This window comes from Etheostoma spectabile, chromosome 7, assembly GCF_008692095.1.
Source record: "Etheostoma spectabile isolate EspeVRDwgs_2016 chromosome 7, UIUC_Espe_1.0, whole genome shotgun sequence".
NCBI classification, from domain to species: domain Eukaryota; kingdom Metazoa; phylum Chordata; class Actinopteri; order Perciformes; family Percidae; genus Etheostoma; species Etheostoma spectabile.
Genome location: NC_045739.1, coordinates 21,677,670 through 21,683,798, shown reverse-complemented (window position 1 = coordinate 21,683,798; position 6,129 = coordinate 21,677,670). Strand labels below are relative to the sequence as shown.

Genomic DNA, 6,129 nt, shown 5'->3' with positions numbered 1-6,129 from the left:
TATGTATGTATGTATGTATGTATGTATGTATGTATGTATGTATGTATGTATGTGAATTTTTTTTCTTTTCTTTTTTTGGAACAAGGGGTTCAGGCAAGCTGCCAAAGATCCTATATGACCTGGAAAGGTAGACATTTTTGTTGATCTAAGCAACAGGCAGAGAAACCCGCAGCACAGTCAGATCTTACAACTCAGGCATTTATCTGATGCCCTTTAATGAGCAAGTAGGGTAACTCCTGGTTTTGGGGTTCTACTTTAGCAAGTGACAAGAGCAGAAGCTGGATAATCCCAAGGGCAAAGTCGAGGAAAACCACAAGGAAAATGGGAATTATGTACAATCAAAACAGATGTACCACTCAAGCTAACAGCCAAAAAGATGAAAATGAATCCCCTATGAGAGGAAAATATGAAAAATACATATTACACTTGCTGATGCCTGAAGAGGAGCGCATCCACTCGAATCGAGTTGCTTAAAATGTGCATGCATCATATGGCCAAAGTTCTTCTTTCATTGCCTATGTAGCTATTTTATATTTAAGCATTTGCCTGTATAAATGAGGTTAGTACTTGCACTGGATGTGGTCCCTCTCTTCTTGTATTTCTGTTGCACTGCAAGGACCAAGAAAACATGACATTTTAAACAACAAGCTGACAGGTAGCGGCTCTGTGCACAATAGGACCCAACTGTCACAGCTATGAAACAAGTTTAGACAAAGTGGTGTTACAATAACTTGTCAACATGTCTTTATTCTTTTTCTCCATGTGTCCGTTCAGTTCAACCAAAAAGCAGGACTTTGAAAAACTGCTCCCGGGAACGAGGATGAGCAGCTTTACAGCACAACGGTAACGTGCATGGTAGGTTATCGTAAATCAGTCATTGAGCAATTTTCAAACTCTCGTTGACTTCATCACTGCCACCTTAAGCATGAGATCCATGCTGGTGTTGAGGAGGGGGTGGTGAGGGGGAACTGGTTTGAAGTGTGATGAATCACTTCAGCACAAAGGAATCAAGACAAATGAGGAAATTTAATCATTAAACCGCCCCTCAGTGGTGATATTTGCTGGTGTTGGTGCCAGCATCAATGCGTTGTATGTACTTCGTCTTCTTTGGACCTTGGAGCTGGCGCTGTGTGTGCGACGTCTATGTACGTGTGTTTGTGTGTGCACGTGTTGAGCCGGCGGTGAGACCATGAATTAAAGAGAAGATTAATGAGTCAGGACATGGAGGCTCAGACTCCAATCTGTTCCCTGTCCCACTCTGGGGGCTGTCTCTCTCCACAAAACCCCATTCTGTCACCACACAACACACACAAGGCACAGCAGAAAGGCCGAGGACTCAGGACTGAGTATGTACATGTTTAGAGAAGCGTCAACACAGAGAAGGAGAACAGAGAGAGGTAGCTGAAGCAAAGAAGACAGGGAGTCGCTCTGACTGGATGTCTTCCACAGTATAACACTCCACCCTGTAGGCCATCGCCCCACCCAGACACTTCACCATGACCCCGAGACCTGCCATCTGTCTGGAAGACCGTGAAACTAAAATTAAGAATAGGAACAGTGACTATGAGACAGAACAAAGACAGTGAGAGTGAGACAGAAAAATAAGAACAAAACTAGAACAAAAGAACAAGGGTGCGGGGGAAAAAGGCTGACGAAAATGACTGGAAACTGAAAAAGGGGAAAACCCATGAGGAGTAAAGTATGTGGAGAGAAGAGCAAGTGGCAGCAGTGAGGCTTGCTGACAGATTTCCTTGAAACTACACTTCCCATCACTTACTGTGCTTTTTCATAAAGTTCAACAACATGAAAGAAACTGATTCCCCAGAATCACTTCAGCAGAGATGAAAATCTTTATTCTACACAAGTCCATTTTTCTGCGCTTTTTCTATTATCTCCTCACTCATATTGCAGAGCCACTAAAGATATCTTCTGACTTTATTGTTTAACCCCCTCGGCCATTCAAACAAGCCCGTGATGAATATAACGATGATAGCATTGATGCCCTTTATCATCATTTAGTTGTCGTGCTAGATGAGATTGGACATGAAATACTCATCAACCCTCTCTATCAATTCCTCAGTTCTCCCACTTTAATACATACCATGAGACTCACTAATCCCATGATACGCCTCATAATCTGATCATAGATATGAGAATAGAGAGCGGAGAGAGCAGGGAAGAGACGGATGGAGAGAGACGGATGGAAAGGGACAAAATGCAATCAGAGGGGAGAGGGATGCAGGCAGATGCTTAGACTTCGCACTCGGCTGAATGAAGACAAAAGATGGAAAGAATTAAAAAGAAATCGGTTGCAGGAAAAAGGGTAAGGATGTGGGCGCGCAGTCGGGAGGAGAGGGGGAAAAAGGAGTTGAAGATGGAAGGGGGGGGGGAAAGACTTGTGACCTGATTTCACGACTAAGGCTCGGGGAAGTGGAGCACCACGTAGGCAACCAAATGCAGTGTCTACTCATCCAGCTGTTCTTCTCATACAACATGTGAGCTGCACATATAGAAATGTACACCACACACAAACGGCACCATACATGCAGACGTAACCTATTAGCCTACATACTGCATCCTCATCCAGCTGAGTCACAAGCCTCGTCTTCCTTTCTGTTTGCCCTCCTCGCCGTCTATATCTGCATCTCTCTATCTCTCGTCTTCTTCATTCTTTGCCGCCACACGTTACCAGACACTTTCAGGGGGGGTGGGGGCACATAATGGTGCACTACGGTGGCATTCTGTTCTCTACCAGCCTGGCAAAGCAGCTCTAATAGCGCCACACTCTGCAGTGTGCTGGCAACATAGACACACACACACACACACACTCATCTATTACACAGCTGGATGTCTGTCCTGTATACATAAACAGCGTCTGGATATGAAACATACGGGCGTCTCGCTGCTTTGACACCAGTGTGTGTTTCTAAATGAGATAAAGAAGAGACAGAGAGAGATTCTGATGCAGTCTAAATTCAGCAAATGTAGTCATTAGAGGTTGCTGTGAATGATACAGGTCTCGTCTTTCACATGACCAACTGAGAAGACACACACGCATGCACGCTCTCTTGTCCTTTGCACCAGTTTGTCACATGTAAAATAGAGCAAAAGGCAGACTAAACAATCCTGCAGGAATGGTACAGCCCAGTTTTCCTCAAACGTGAGCATGTAGCCACCTCCTGCAACCACACAAGAATGGTTCGTCAAAGTCCCTCTCCTATTCTCTCCTGGGTCTCTCTCTATATCTTCACATACTTGCATAAACACATCCAAAACACACTTAAAAACATGTGACATGTCCCTGATGTTCTTGTCATGGAGCTGTAGGCAAATAAATCATACAATCTGTTGGCTGTCATTTTCAAGCTGACACACAACACGGAATACAAACACGCACACACACATGACGGATGTCAAAGCTGATGAAAAACTAATGCGTGAGCTTAAACGCATGCATACAAAAAAAAACAATAGACACATCCACGGCTGAGCAGCTACAGTCGTATGAAAAACATTCAGAGATCAATCTGCATTGAACCGCCCACCACACTGAGGCGTTTGTTGATGCCACGAGAACAAAAGTGGCCCCCATTGATCCAATGCAAAAAAGGTTTTTGGGAGCATTGTCTGTGTCTGCGACAATGACAAAGTCGCTTTTAGATCAGTGCGTCCTTTACAGCAACGGCTTTATCTGCAAAGCGCCGACACACCTGTGGGCACAACTAAAAAGCCAGTAAGGCAAATTTCTGTATGTGTGTGTATGTGGCCACAGGTCCTTTGTTTGGTAGTCACATGGCCAGTCTGACTTGGCGCCGTCTCCTCCCCTTTGCAGCGCGCCACCATACAATAAATTGCTCAAATGGATGAGACAACAACAACAACCCACGCCACGTGTGCGATTACACTCACACACACACACACAAAACTTTGCCTGATGAGCAAAACACCCCAGAAAGCTACAAAAAAACCTCTCTCCTAATTAGCCACATATGAGCCTTAGTGATAAAGGGAAGAAAAGGAGGATGGGATGGAGGGAAATAAAAGTGGGATAAAAGGAAAAGATCTAGGGATGGTGGCAGCTGCACAGGTCGGGGTGGAAGTGCGGGGGTAGTGAGCAGGGATCAAGTCAGAAGGAATCGATAGCCAAGTGACGATGTCACGGGGGATGTATGTGTTTTTGATAAACAAACTGGAATGGGAAAAAGCACTGGAACATGTGTTCCACGGGGGTAAACAAGATTGATGGGGCATGTGGTAGCATGTCTGGTCTACAATATGTTTGTTCAGCAACTATGATCTATAAGGTAGACGAAGAAAAGTAGATAGAAGAAAGAAAGATGGATGTAGAAGAGGAGGAGGGAAAGGGGAGGAAGGGCAGACAAGGGTGGAAGTAAAGGAGCTCAAAAATGATGAATAGGAGGAGGAGGGGAGGGAGGTACAGATAGAAAAATAAGGGACAGAAATTGATCGGGGGCAGTGGGAGGGTTGCACATAGAGGAGGAGGAAGGACACAGGAGAGAGACGGAGGGTAAGACGTATAGAAGATCAAGGGTGGGGGGTGGTGTGAGAGGGAGAGAGAGAAAGAGAGAGAGAGAGTAAGAGGCGGGTTGGATAGGTCCCAGGGGTGAGATTTCCTGTTCTACTCCAATAGAGTAGTCTGACAGACGACTCTGTGGATCTAACTGCCTATCCTATGTGCATGTTAATTACAGAGAGAGAGGGAGAGAGGGAGGGAGAGAGAGAGAGAGAGAGGAAGGGAGGGAGAGAGAATATAAGACTGTCAACAAGAATGGCACAAAGGAAGCTCAGGTGTTACCCTCGTCAAAACAAGTCAATGGACTTACCCTCCGTGGGTCTTAAATTACAGCCTGAGTGTAGGCCTGCACGATTCGGGGAAAAATATGAATCACGATTGTTTTGCTTAGAGTTGGTATCACGATTCTCTGCCACGATTTTTTTGACCATGACAAAAACAAAACAAACTGGCAGAACCAAACATAGATTTTTTTTTGGCACCCATAGCACACTGCGCATCACCGCAAGCCTGTATACATAGAGGCTTCAATGAAGAGAAGGGAGAGCATTTCAGCCCTTGGGAGCGCTTTAAAACCTATCTTATACAGTCTGTTTAAAACTCACAGAAGCGCTAGTGATGCAGTTGGCTCATGAAATTAAATGAGAAAAACTTTTTTTCTTAAATCAAAAAGTTATTAAAAATGAGATCGTGAACAGGGTGAACTGACATTGCGATTTTATAACGATTAATCGTGCAGGCCTACCTAAGTGTCTACCCCACGCTGCAGTACAGCCCGCATTCATACGTTCATAATCACACATACAGATAAACATACCGTTTGTTACAAAAATTTATATCTTTGTGTTTTTGTCAACAAGTCCCATGACGGGCCATAACCAATAATGTCTGTCAATATTTTCCGACTTCCCTTCCCTACACACTACTTCTGTGGCTCTCAGCCCATCATATTTCCATCAGTCTATCATGTCAGCCATTGTTGTTTTTAAACACTTGCTACCGTCACACACCTAAACCACGCCCGTAGCTGCCGTTAGCGCCCCACCTGGAAGCTGATTGGTTTGGTTCGCTGCTGTTCAGACACAAACTGTTTTACATAAAGCCTGACAAGTTGGATTTCCACGTGATATATTGTGATATCGCAAGAATCCACCTGCCGTGCACGGGAAGTTGTATGTGGAATTGAGTCATAAAAGACCTACAGTGTGTGTTCATGGTAAAGAAAGAACATGCCTGCCAGTGTTTTTAATAGTTTCTGGAGAACAATGGCAGAGGAATAAGATATATCAGCTTTGGGACACACACACACAGTTAGTTGGATCGGTTCATTATTGTTGGTCTTTTATTGACATTTGTTGACAAGAAAATGATAGAATATTACCAGAAGTATTATTTAAGTGCTACAGTGCTGAATAATAACAACATGTACTGTGTACAACCATAAGTGGCAGAGACTATAAAAAACAAAAACAAGGCAATACAGAGTCACTGCTTGAGGATATTTTTCGTGTAGTTAACTTTTCCCTGACCTTACCGAGACCGTCAACAGCACAAAGCAGAACAACTGGGATAATGGTCTCTTTTTTCCCTTGTTA

At 44.1% G+C, this 6,129-nt stretch overlaps 1 protein-coding gene and 1 long non-coding RNA gene across 2 annotated transcripts in view; one reads left to right on the top strand and one right to left on the bottom strand.

The window, feature by feature from the left end:
• bcl2l1 (BCL2 like 1) overlaps positions 1-6,129 on the bottom strand; it is a 28,393-nt gene that overhangs the window by 11,391 nt on the left and 10,873 nt on the right. The window lies entirely within an intron of this gene.
• Positions 1-6,129, top strand: part of LOC116692621 (uncharacterized) — a 23,878-nt gene that overhangs the window by 11,068 nt on the left and 6,681 nt on the right. The window contains exon 2 of the long non-coding RNA XR_004332741.1: positions 952-954. This is a non-coding gene — a long non-coding RNA (uncharacterized LOC116692621). The remainder of the gene's footprint in view (positions 1-951; positions 955-6,129) is intronic.